At 42.9% G+C, this 12,089-nt stretch overlaps 2 protein-coding genes across 2 annotated transcripts in view; both read left to right on the forward strand.

Annotated features, from left to right (window-relative positions):
- The window catches only part of LOC133460143 (RNA-binding protein Nova-1-like), a 434,537-nt gene that overhangs the window by 359,406 nt on the left and 63,042 nt on the right, over positions 1-12,089 (forward strand). The gene's annotated exons all lie outside the window — the stretch shown is intronic.
- Positions 10,158-12,089, forward strand: part of LOC133460142 (protocadherin-16-like) — a 173,009-nt gene continuing 171,077 nt past the window's right edge. The window contains exon 1 of the mRNA XM_061740697.1: positions 10,158-10,527. The gene's annotated coding sequence lies outside the window, so the exon portion shown is untranslated. The remainder of the gene's footprint in view (positions 10,528-12,089) is intronic.

Here is a 12,089-nt window from a genome sequence, read left to right on the forward strand (position 1 = left end):
TCCAGAGTAGAGCTCCAGAGTAGAGCTCCAGAGCTCCAGAGTAGAGCTCCAGAGTAGAGCTCCAGAGTAGAGCTCCAGAGTAGAGCTCCAGAGCTCCAGAGTAGAGCTCCAGAGTAGAGCTCCAGAGCTGCAGAGTAGAGCTCCAGAGTAGAGCTCCAGAGCTCCAGAGTAGAGCTGCAGAGTAGAGCTCCAGAGCTCCAGAGTAGAGCTCCAGAGCTCCAGAGTAGAGCTGCAGAGCTCCAGAGTAGAGCTCCAGAGCTCCAGAGTAGAGCTCCAGAGCTCCAGAGTAGAGCTCCAGAGTAGAGCTCCAGAGTAGAGCTGCAGAGTAGAGCTCCAGAGCTCCAGAGTAGAGCTCCAGAGCTGCAGAGTAGAGCTCCAGAGTAGAGCTGCAGAGTAGAGCTCCAGAGCTCCAGAGTAGAGCTCCAGAGCTCCAGAGTAGAGCTCCAGAGTAGAGCTCCAGAGCTGCAGAGTAGAGCTCCAGAGTAGAGCTCCAGAGTAGAGCTCCAGAGTAGAGCTCCAGAGTAGAGCTCCAGAGCTGCAGAGTAGAGCTCCAGAGTAGAGCTCCAGAGTAGAGCTCCAGAGTAGAGCTCCAGAGCTCCAGAGTAGAGCTCCAGAGTAGAGCTGCAGAGTAGAGCTGCAGAGTAGAGCTCCAGAGCTCCAGAGTAGAGCTCCAGAGTAGAGCTCCAGAGTAGAGCTCCAGAGTAGAGCTGCAGAGTAGAGCTGCAGAGTAGAGCTCCAGAGTAGAGCTCCAGAGTAGAGCTCCAGAGTAGAGCTCCAGAGTAGAGCTCCAGAGTAGAGCTCCAGAGTAGAGCTCCAGAGTAGAGCTCCAGAGCTGCAGAGTAGAGCTCCAGAGTAGAGCTCCAGAGTAGAGCTCCAGAGTAGAGCTCCAGAGTAGAGCTCCAGAGTAGAGCTGCAGAGTAGAGCTCCAGAGCTCCAGAGTAGAGCTCCAGAGTAGAGCTCCAGAGCTCCAGAGTAGAGCTCCAGAGCTGCAGAGTAGAGCTCCAGAGTAGAGCTGCAGAGCTCCAGAGTAGAGCTCCAGAGTAGAGCTCCAGAGCTGCAGAGTAGAGCTCCAGAGTAGAGCTCCAGAGTAGAGCTCCAGAGTAGAGCTCCAGAGTAGAGCTCCAGAGCTGCAGAGTAGAGCTCCAGAGTAGAGCTCCAGAGTAGAGCTCCAGAGTAGAGCTGCAGAGCTCCAGAGTAGAGCTGCAGAGTAGAGCTCCAGAGCTCCAGAGTAGAGCTCCAGAGCTCCAGAGTAGAGCTCCAGAGTAGAGCTCCAGAGCTGCAGAGTAGAGCTCCAGAGTAGAGCTCCAGAGTAGAGCTCCAGAGCTGCAGAGTAGAGCTCCAGAGTAGAGCTCCAGAGTAGAGCTCCAGAGTAGAGCTCCAGAGTAGAGCTCCAGAGCTGCAGAGTAGAGCTCCAGAGTAGAGCTCCAGAGTAGAGCTCCAGAGTAGAGCTCCAGAGCTCCAGAGTAGAGCTCCAGAGTAGAGCTCCAGAGTAGAGCTCCAGAGCTGCAGAGTAGAGCTGCAGAGTAGAGCTCCAGAGCTCCAGAGTAGAGCTCCAGAGTAGAGCTCCAGAGTAGAGCTCCAGAGTAGAGCTCCAGAGTAGAGCTCCAGAGTAGAGCTGCAGAGTAGAGCTCCAGAGCTCCAGAGTAGAGCTCCAGAGCTGCAGAGTAGAGCTCCAGAGTAGAGCTGCAGAGCTCCAGAGTAGAGCTCCAGAGTAGAGCTCCAGAGCTCCAGAGTAGAGCTCCAGAGTAGAGCTCCAGAGCTCCAGAGTAGAGCTCCAGAGTAGAGCTCCAGAGCTGCAGAGTAGAGCTCCAGAGTAGAGCTCCAGAGTAGAGCTCCAGAGTAGAGCTCCAGAGTAGAGCTGCAGAGTAGAGCTCCAGAGCTCCAGAGTAGAGCTCCAGAGTAGAGCTCCAGAGCTCCAGAGTAGAGCTCCAGAGCTGCAGAGTAGAGCTCCAGAGTAGAGCTGCAGAGCTCCAGAGTAGAGCTCCAGAGTAGAGCTCCAGAGTAGAGCTCCAGAGTAGAGCTCCAGAGCTCCAGAGTAGAGCTCCAGAGTAGAGCTCCAGAGTAGAGCTCCAGAGCTCCAGAGTAGAGCTCCAGAGTAGAGCTCCAGAGCTCCAGAGTAGAGCTCCAGAGTAGAGCTCCAGAGCTGCAGAGTAGAGCTCCAGAGTAGAGCTCCAGGGCTCCAGAGCTGCAGAGTAGAGCTCCAGAGTAGAGCTCCAGAGTAGAGCTTCAACATGTTGCTTCTACATTTTGGTTTCAACAACATTTGTTCTAATTCATTCATTATTTTACTTTACAAACCTGCTTTAGTCGTATTGGGCTCACAAGGGTCAGCTGGAGGTCACGGCAGCTGCAGGTTTACCGTCACAAGTCCACCAGGAAACGTAGCTGATGACGCTGATCTGACGCTTCTCTTGTTTCTAATCATTAAAATTCAGTTTAAAAGAGACTAAAGGAGTTTCTGACACGTTTTTTACATCCTGGCACCGTTATAAATAGATTAGCGTACCGGAGTCATGGGGAAACCCGGCAAAACAAAGCTGACTCATTCATGTGGCTGTAAAACAGTTGGAGTTTTCCAAGACTTTAGAATCAGCTGTGAACGCGGGTCCTGGAGTTTCTGAATTTCCCCCCAGGATGAAGATATTCTGGTCTGGGAAAGGAAGAAAGGAAGTTCTGACCAACTTCCTCCTCCTTCCTGGTGGAAGTGGCAGAACTGTGACCTCATTTCCTGCAGGAACCAGAGCAGAAGCAGCTTCTAGCTGAGACTCCAGTCCTGTGATTAAACACGGAACAAAACAACAACAACCTTTCTTTCTTCATTCTTTATTTCATTCATTAAAAGAAAAACTAAACAGTTCAATATAATTACAACAAATCTCTTTCATTGAATGAAAGGGAACAGAAAGAAGACCAAGCTTATTTTATCTGTCCCTTTTTCCTAAAAAAATCACATTTCAATTAAAGCTGCAAGCAGAGATGAACGGATGAACGGTCCTCCACCCTGGTGCACGTTCAGGCTGCAGTGGAAGCTTGTATGACTTGATGTAGATTCTTCAGAACTGGACATTTAGCGGATGAAACCAGCCACGACTCTCTATATGAAACCATTCAAAGTAGGAACTATCAAATCTGAACCAACCAGGTGAAGCCACGGTAACGCTTTTGACTGAGAAAAGTAATGCGTGTAGTCGCAAGATGGAGATGCACATTTTGATGTATAACACACCTGGGGGCACGTTACGGTTCAGGCCGTATTAACTGCTGAAGAAATGGCATAAATTTCGTCAAAATGACACGACTAATTCAAAACGGCCGACTTCCTGTTCGGTTTCGGGCATGACTCCAAGAGACTTTTCTTTAAGTTGTGTACTGATACAGGTGTGTACCGATTTTCGTGCATGTACGTCAAACCGTATTGTGGGGCTTGAGGCACAAAGTTTTCTAGGGGGCGCTGTTGAGCCGTTAGGCCACGCCCATTAATGCAAACCATTAAATATCACATTTTTCACCAGGACTGGATTGGTGATACATTTGGTGACTTTTGGGCCATGTTTAGGGGGAAAAAAGGCGCTCATTTCATCAGAAAAATTAAAAAAAGAGAGAAGGAATAAATTCCTACAGATACATTAGAGCCTTCGCACTGTCAGTTTCTCGGGCCCTAATAATAATAATAAGACATTAATCAGATGATTCTGACCGTAGTTCCACGGGACATTTAACTGTTGTTACAGAATTCAACCAGTAAACCAGTAAACTCCTAAACTCAGATCCACCTGCGTAACATCGTCTTATTCTGAAAAACCAAAGATTATTCAGTTCAAACACCAGAGGGAAAGAGTTAAAGCTGCAAACACAGTAGGATCAGATTAGGTTAATTAACATGAACTAATTTCTATAATAACGATGTGACTAATATGAACGTTCTCCACAGGGATTAGTTTCATTTATTATCCCGGGTTCATGTGATCAGGAAATGCTCTTTTATTAAAACGTTGATGTTGGAAACGTTTCTAAACCTGAACCAGGTTCTCGTCAGGATTGTGTTGAATCCGTATTCTGACTTTTAGTTTGATAAAACATTTATTTCTGTCGTCATATCTCCCGTCTAAGAAGAATATTTTTTTTCATTGTGCACTTCGAGAAAAAAGTCGAAATGTTGAGAAAAAAGTCGAAATGTCGAGGTTAATGTTGAAATATAATTTCAAAAATAAAGTTGAAATTTCGTAAATAAAGTCAAAATTTCGTGAATAAAGTCAAAATTTCGCCTTTTTTCTCAACATTTCAACATTAATCTTAACATTTTTGACTTTTTCTCTTTTTTTTCTCTTTTTTATCTATTTTTTTCTCAGCATTTCAACATTAATCTCGACATTTTGACTTTTTTCTAAACATTTTTTACTTTTTTCTTGACATTTTGACTTCTTTCTCGAAGTGCATAATGAAAAAAAAATGTTCCTCCTCTAAAATATTATTATTATTTTTCTCCTGCCTGGCCCTGATTCTCTTCCTAACCGTCTTATAACCTTCTTTTTAAAAAAAAATGTATTTAACAATGTCAAAGAATAAAAGAGAACATTAGGAACATCATTTTAGGTCCTGTTCGGAGGATCGGAGGTTCCTGAACTCAAATATTCTGTAGAAATCATCCATAAATGTGTCTTAAGTTTAAAATGAGACATTTTAACTAGAAATAAGACAAATATTCCTGCTTAGATTTTGAATTTTTGCAGTGTGACCGTGTAGTACCTTCTACCAGCGCGACTCGTCCCTCTGTTGACCTTTGACCTCGACCTCTGACCTCTGGAAGTGGAACTGCTGCTCTGGGAATCTGTGGTCGTGGAAACGTGTTGCTCGTGTTGGTCTTAGACCGGAACCACACACACACACGCACGCACGCGCGCACGCACGCACACACACACACACACACACACACACACACACACACACACACACACACACACACACACACACACACACACACACACACACACACACATGTAAAGGATGTTGTGACCAGGGGGCGGGGCTTATGTGACTCCTGTATAAATCTTCCTTATGGAGCCAGAACAGTCTCCAAAGTGACAAATGAACGGGATGATTTGCAAATGCACACGTGTGTAGGACAAGATACACAAATGTATTTTTGATGCTACACACAAATATAAGCTGATTTACTAACGTTATTTTGTGGTAGCGCAGGACGACGGCCAGCTTTTGCTGCCGTCTCGGACTCGCCGTGTTCTGAGCTGAATCAGCGGAACAATCCCATGTAACACGTCGTCAAACCAAACGGAGGAAATGCAGAAATATCGCTGTGTTTAAAAAAACGCATTTGTCGATTGAGGCCACGTTTCCACAGAGCCGGTATTTACAAAAACGGATATTTCCCCCTCTACGTTTAGAAAAATCCCATCATTTCCAGGAACTCTGTGTGAATTGTTCTGTGCATTTGTCACTTTTGAGGCTGTTTTAGTTCCATAAGGTGTGTGTGTGTGTGTGTGTGTGTGTGTGTGTGTGTGTGTGCGTGCGTGCGTGCGTGCGTGCGTGCGTGCGTGCGTGCGTGCGTGTGTGTGTGTGTGTGTGTGTGTGTGCGTGCGTGCGTGCGTGCGTGCGTGCGTGCGTGCGTGTGCGTGTGTGTGTGTGTGTGGTTCCGGTGTAACACGAGGGACACGCTTACACGACCACAGATTCCCAGAGCAGCAGTTCCACTTCCAGAGGTCAGAGGTCGAGGTCAAAGGTCGACCAGACGGCCCAGACGTGCTGGTAAAAAAAACTACACGCTCAGTTTCACTTTGATTGTGTGTTTTTGTAATTTTAAACCTAAATAAACATTTCCCCGTCCATGAGAAGCCTGTCGTCGCCGAGCTGACAGGAATCTGCAGGATCTGCTGATGTTATTTACGCAGACGACTCTCTCTTCTCCAGTTAGAACTGGTTAGAATGATGTTTGCTGGAAAATAAGTGGAATTTAAACCAGTGACAAACGTGTGTTTGATTAAAAATAACACTTTTTACTTGTTTGTTTGTTTTTCCCTCTGTCTGTCCTTTCTTCTCTCTTCTCTTCTCTCTCTCTATATATATAAAATATTTGTATTTTCTAGATATTTATATAATATTTATGTAATATTTATATTTTCTATATACTTATATGGATAATTATGTAGTAATACACATGTTTACGTAGTATTTATATAGATTATATTTATATGGATATTGTGTAGATATAATAATAGCAATAATGTAAATTAGTTATAAGTCATAAAGGAGTAGGAACTAGGAAAAAGTATAAACTTCTTCCTACTCCTTTTTCAAACCTGCATATGAAGATGTTAATGTTTATTTTTTATTTTTTTATATACTGTACATGTTCGAAATAAATTCAAATTCATTCATTATGTCAGTTTTCTTATTTAGTTCCTGTTTTATTTTGAAATCTGTGTCTGTGTTTCAGTTCTGTCTTGACTTCCCTTGTTGATTGTCGTCACCTGTGTCTCTATCGTTCTGTGTTTATGTTGATTGTTTCCACCTGTGTCTCTATCGTTCTGTGTTTATGTTGATTGTTTCCACCTGTGTCTCTATCGTTCTGTGTTTATGTTGATTGTTTCCACCTGTGTCTCTATCGTTCTGTGTTTATGTTGATTGTTTCCACCTGTGTCTCTATCGTTCTGTGTTTATGTTGATTGTTTCCACCTGTGTCTCTATCGTTCTGTGTTTATGTTGATTGTTTCCACCTGTGTCTCGTCAAACCTTCTCTCTATATCTGCTCTTATCTTTTCCTCCGTGTTTCAGGTCTGGTTTTTCTAGTTTTGATCTTGTTTAAACTCTGGTTGTTTTGCAATCCTGCTTTTTGATCTTGTATAAGTGAATAAATCCCTATTTTTGGAACTCCTGGCTCCTGGATCAACCAGACTCGTGACAAATACCAGGCAATAACAAGGTAATTTTCTCATTAAAGAGTTAAATAACACGTTTTTGAAGCTACAGAAGACGTTATACACTAAAGCTGAGGATTTCTCACTGGCAAAGCTCAATTTTCCATGAGATTTATTTATTTTTCTCCGTATTCTGACTTTTTGTTTGATAAAACATGTAGTTCTGTAGTTATATCTCACCTTTACAGAAGAGTATTAGGGCCATGCATTTATTTATTTATAAATTGTGGAATGATTTTTCCCTCTTCCTCTCTGAAATGTTATAAAAGACGTTTGAAGGAACTTGACGGCTGTTTTGTAACATATTGTTGTACATGTTTCCATGTTTAGTTTGTGTTTCACTCGTAGTGACATGATCTTTTCTACCATTAGAAAACACTCCTTGTTAACCCATTTGTGTAGTTATACTTTTTGTTTTTGTATGTTAATCTTAACATAATCTTAATAACTTCAGTGGAGGCTTCAAATAAGCCCATTGGGTTTTTTTCCTCTTCCTGCACCGTATAGTATTTATATCTGATATTTTCTTGGATACCATTTTTAAAACAAGTAAAACTATTTGAATATAACTACATAAATAAACTACTCTAGGACCCTTTGGTGCAGCGTTTCCTCTGGGACTCGTCCATCGATGTTCCTGCAGGAATAAAACTATAAATCCAGACGACCCTAAACTCAAGAGGGTGGACAGATACAGATCAGTCCTGCCCACGTGCCGCTGAGCAAACTGATCAAAACTGATTCCCTGGAGACTGAAATGGGCTCAAATGGATTGTTTTAATGTATAGCAAATGAAGATACTGCAAAAAAAAAAAAAAAAAAATGGCACTACAGCAGGTAAAACTGTAAGAATATGCTTAGGCAGATTGTTCTATGGTACGTTCTGACCCAGATCCAGGTGATGGACGACTCGTTCTGACCCAGATCCAGGTGATAAATGACCCCCATCCTGCTGATGTTCAGAGAATAAACACAGAAATCACACACATTCAGGGAATCAACACCTTGAGAGTCGTTGGATTAATATCCTGTTAGCTCTTTTGCCTTTTTCAGGTGGTCAGCATGAACAAAAGAATAAAAACCAGACAAATGTGAGACTTGAAGGCGACCAACATGAAATAGTTCTGCTAATCATGTAAATGTGATGCAGAAACATGTCTTGTGCTTTATTGTTGAAGCATTTTGAGATGAAAATCATATTTCAGTGTTTTTAAATGTGAACAAAATGCAAAACAATGATTCTTTCATTTCTTGATTATAGAAAAAGGTTGAGAGATTCCAACACCTTGGAAATCTTTGGATTAATCAGATTTTGCCTTAAACCAGAGAAATGTGGGAACGTGACAAACCTGAAAGAAACAGAAATCACAAACATTCAGAGAATCAACACCTTGAGAGTTGTTGGATTAATCCTGTTAGCTGCTTTTGCCTTTTTCAGGTGGTCAGCATGAATAAAAACCAGACAAATGAGAGACGTGAAGGTGACAAACCTGAAAGAGGAGTTTTAATCATGTAAATATGATGCAGAAACATGTCTTAGGCTTTATTGTTGAAGCATTTTGAGATGAAAATCATATTTCAGTGGTTTTAAATGTGAAGAAAAACAATTAAGAGATTCTTTTATTTCTTAATTATAGAATAATAGAGATTCTAAAACCTTGGAAGTCGTTGGATTAATCTGCTTTTGCCTTAAACCAGACAAATGTGGGACGTGAAGGTGACAAACCTGAAAGAGGAGTCTGTTAATCATGTAAATGTGATGCAGAAACATGTCTTAAGCTTTATTGTCCAAGCACTTTGAGATGAAAATCATATTTCAGAAGAAGAAAAACAATTAGAGATTCTTTTATTTCTTAATTATAGAATAAGAGATATTCCAACACCTTGAAGTCGTTGGATTAATCCTGTAGCTGCTTTTGCCTTTTTCAGGTGATCAGACTCAGAGTCTGAAGAGCATGAATAAAAACAGACAAATGTGGGAAGAGAAGGTGACAAACCTGAACTAATCATGTAAATGTGATGCAGAAACATGTCTTAAGCTTTATTGTGGTAGAGCTCTGAGATGAAAATCATATTTTTAGTGTTTTTAAATGTGAAGAAAAACAATTAGAGATTCTTTTCTTTCTCAATTATAGAATGAGAGTTATTCCAACACCCTGAAAGTCGTTGGATTAATCTGCTTTTGCCTTTTTCAGGTGGTCAGCGTGAATTTTGAGATGAAAATCCTATTCCAAAGTGAAAAAAAAGCAAAACAATGATTCTTTTATATCATAATTAGAATAAGTTGAGAGATTCCAACACCTTGGAAGTCGTATTAATCTGCTTTTGCCTTTTTCAGGTGGTCAGCGTGAATAAAAACCAGACAAATGGGAGATGAGAAGGTGACAAACCTGAAAGAGGAGTTTTAATCATGTAAAGCGTTATTGTCGAAGCGTTTTGAGATAAAAATCATATTTCAATGTGGAAAAAAATGCAAAACAATGCTTATTTTATTTCATAATTACAGAATAAATTGAGAAATGTCTCCTTTTCTACATGGCACCTCTAATGTGGGAAGAGAAGGTGACAAACTTGAACTAATCATGTAAATGTGATGCAGAAACATGTCTCAGGCTTTATTGTCGAAGCGTTTTGAGATGAAAATCCTATTCCAATGTGGAAAAAAATGCAAAACAATGATTCTTTTATATCATAATTAGAATAAGTTGAGAGATTCCAACACCTTGGTGCCTTTTTCAGGTGGTCAGCGTGAATAAAAACCAGACAAATGTGAGACATGAAGGGGACAAACCTGAAAGAGAAGTTTTAATCACGTAAAGCTTTATTGTTGAAGCATTTTGAGATGAAAATCACATTTAAATGTAAAGAAAAAGCAAAACAATGCTTCTCCCATTTCATAATTACAGAATAAATTGAGAAATGTCTCCTTTTCTACATGACACCCTGTGACGGCGGGTCCTCCCTTTGTCTGCAGAAATAGTTCCCCGGGTCGGAGCTGGGGGGCACCAGAGAGTCTCCTTCCCTCCTCCATCCCTCCTCCCTCCTTCATCCAGCAGCCTCCTCTTTCTCCGTCCCCCCTTTTGTGCTGCTGCTGAATAAATCATCCTCCGGAGCGGGAGGGGCCGGGTTTAGGGCCGGGCTTGGCTGGTTTCAGGGCCGGGTTTGGGGGTTTGGGGCCGGGCTTCGCTGCGCGCTGCGCGTAACGGCCGTTCCTGCTGCTCAGTTCAGCTGCTGCTGATGCTGAGAGGACACCGGGACACCAGGGACTAAAACAGGACACCAGGACCCGCAGGGACACGCACGGACCCCCCGGACCCCCCAGATCATCCATCACCTGACGGGGACGCGCAGAAACGCGCAGAGCCGCGTCAGCGGCGCGTAACGGAACCAGACAGCGCTCGGATTGGCTCGGATTGGAACCATTTTTGGGGTTTTTCTGTTTTATCATGCAAGAAAACGGAGAATAAAAGGAAATAAAAAGGATAAATTCCCGGATCTATTAGGATTTAGTCCCTGTGGATTGTTTTCTGGAGGAAACGGAACCCGCTTTGCGTCCAGATTCATCTCCTCAGAAAACCCGGCGGAATCGATGAATGTAAGAAAATGCTAAATTATTTTATTTCTTAATTATAGACTAAGGTGAGAGATTCCAGCACCTTGCAAGTCGTTGGAATCTCTGATTTAGCCTTTTTTCAGCGGGTCTGCATGAATAAAAAAGCAGAGAAATGTGAAACGAGAAGGTGAAAAACCTGAAATCATGTAAATGTGATCATGTAAACGTCCTCCCTTTTCCTTCTGGTGCATCGATCCCTGATCACTGATCAATGGTCGAATAGGGGGGTCTTTTATGGGTGGGGGGGCTTCAGCATCCGCAGCTTTCTGGAACCGGGATTTTTATTGTCACTAAAAGCAGCATCACCTTTTCCAGTGCAGGACGGTGCAAACAGATAAGAAATATCTATAATATAAAACGGTTAAGGTGCATTTTTGAACAGTCGAATCCAGACCAGAGATCTTTATCTACAGTCATTAGCCTACATATAACTGCACAGAATATTGCACCGATAATCGTGGACCACAGACGTGCACGAGCCTTGTATCGGTTATTGATCCCCGTCTGCAGCTGCACGGAGGGAATCAGATCATATAAAACGGTTCTGTAACGTTAACCCTTCTATAACTGTAATTACATTCAGGCCACACGGGTTTATTTTGATTTTATGGCTGTAGAATTTGTCAAATGTGCAAAAGAATCCCATTCTTTTCCCGAGATAACTTCAATATCTTTCAATGTCTGGCAGTTATTCAACGTTACTGCTTGTTTCTGACTGTAATAACTGTTTAAAAGACACAGCCTGCAGTGAGAATCAGAACTGGAGAGAAGATCTACTGCCACATCAGCCGCTGGAACTATTTAATAACAGCAAGTCGGTGGTTTTTCCCTGGTGGTTTTAACTCTGAGGCAGAATCTCTCCAGGGAAAAACCAGATCAGGCCTGCAGGATCTGCAGCAGCAGGACTGTTTCCTGGTGGAAACCAGCTGATGAGACTGTAACAGGTCACCGTTACAGTCCCTGTAACTGTGACCTGTTACAGGGGCTGTAACTGTAACAGTTACAGTTACAGGGGCTGTAACTGTAACAGTTACAGTTACAGGGGCTGTAACAGGTCACCGTTACAGGGACTGTAACAGGTCACCGTTACAGTCCCTGTAACTGTAACCTGTTACAGGGGCTGTAACTGTAACAGTTACAGTTACAGGGGCTGAAACAGCAGGACTGTTTCCTGGTAGAAACCAGCTGATGTGCCTGTAACAGGTCACAGTTTTACAGAATCTCAACCCTGAATAACACTGTAAACATGCACCAATACCAGGTCTTTCTGCTGAGACAGTAGTTTTTGACACATCTGGACGTCCTCCGTACCAGAGACTGTGATTGTTTTGGGTTGGGGAGGTAGAATCTGGGCCCAGGGGCAGATTTAAGGGCCGGACCATCATAGATCTGGTGTCCGGGGGCAGATCTGGTGTCCGGGGGCAGATCTAAGGACCGTAACAGTCCTCTCTGGTGTCCACACCTCTCTCATGTTGTGGCTCTGGGTTTCCTGCGGTGCAGAGCGACACGGATGTTTGCATTGTTGCGTTTCCCTGCATGCACTG

The sequence above is a fragment of the Cololabis saira genome, chromosome 14 (genome assembly GCF_033807715.1).
Source record: "Cololabis saira isolate AMF1-May2022 chromosome 14, fColSai1.1, whole genome shotgun sequence".
Taxonomy (NCBI): Eukaryota; Metazoa; Chordata; class Actinopteri; order Beloniformes; family Belonidae; genus Cololabis; species Cololabis saira.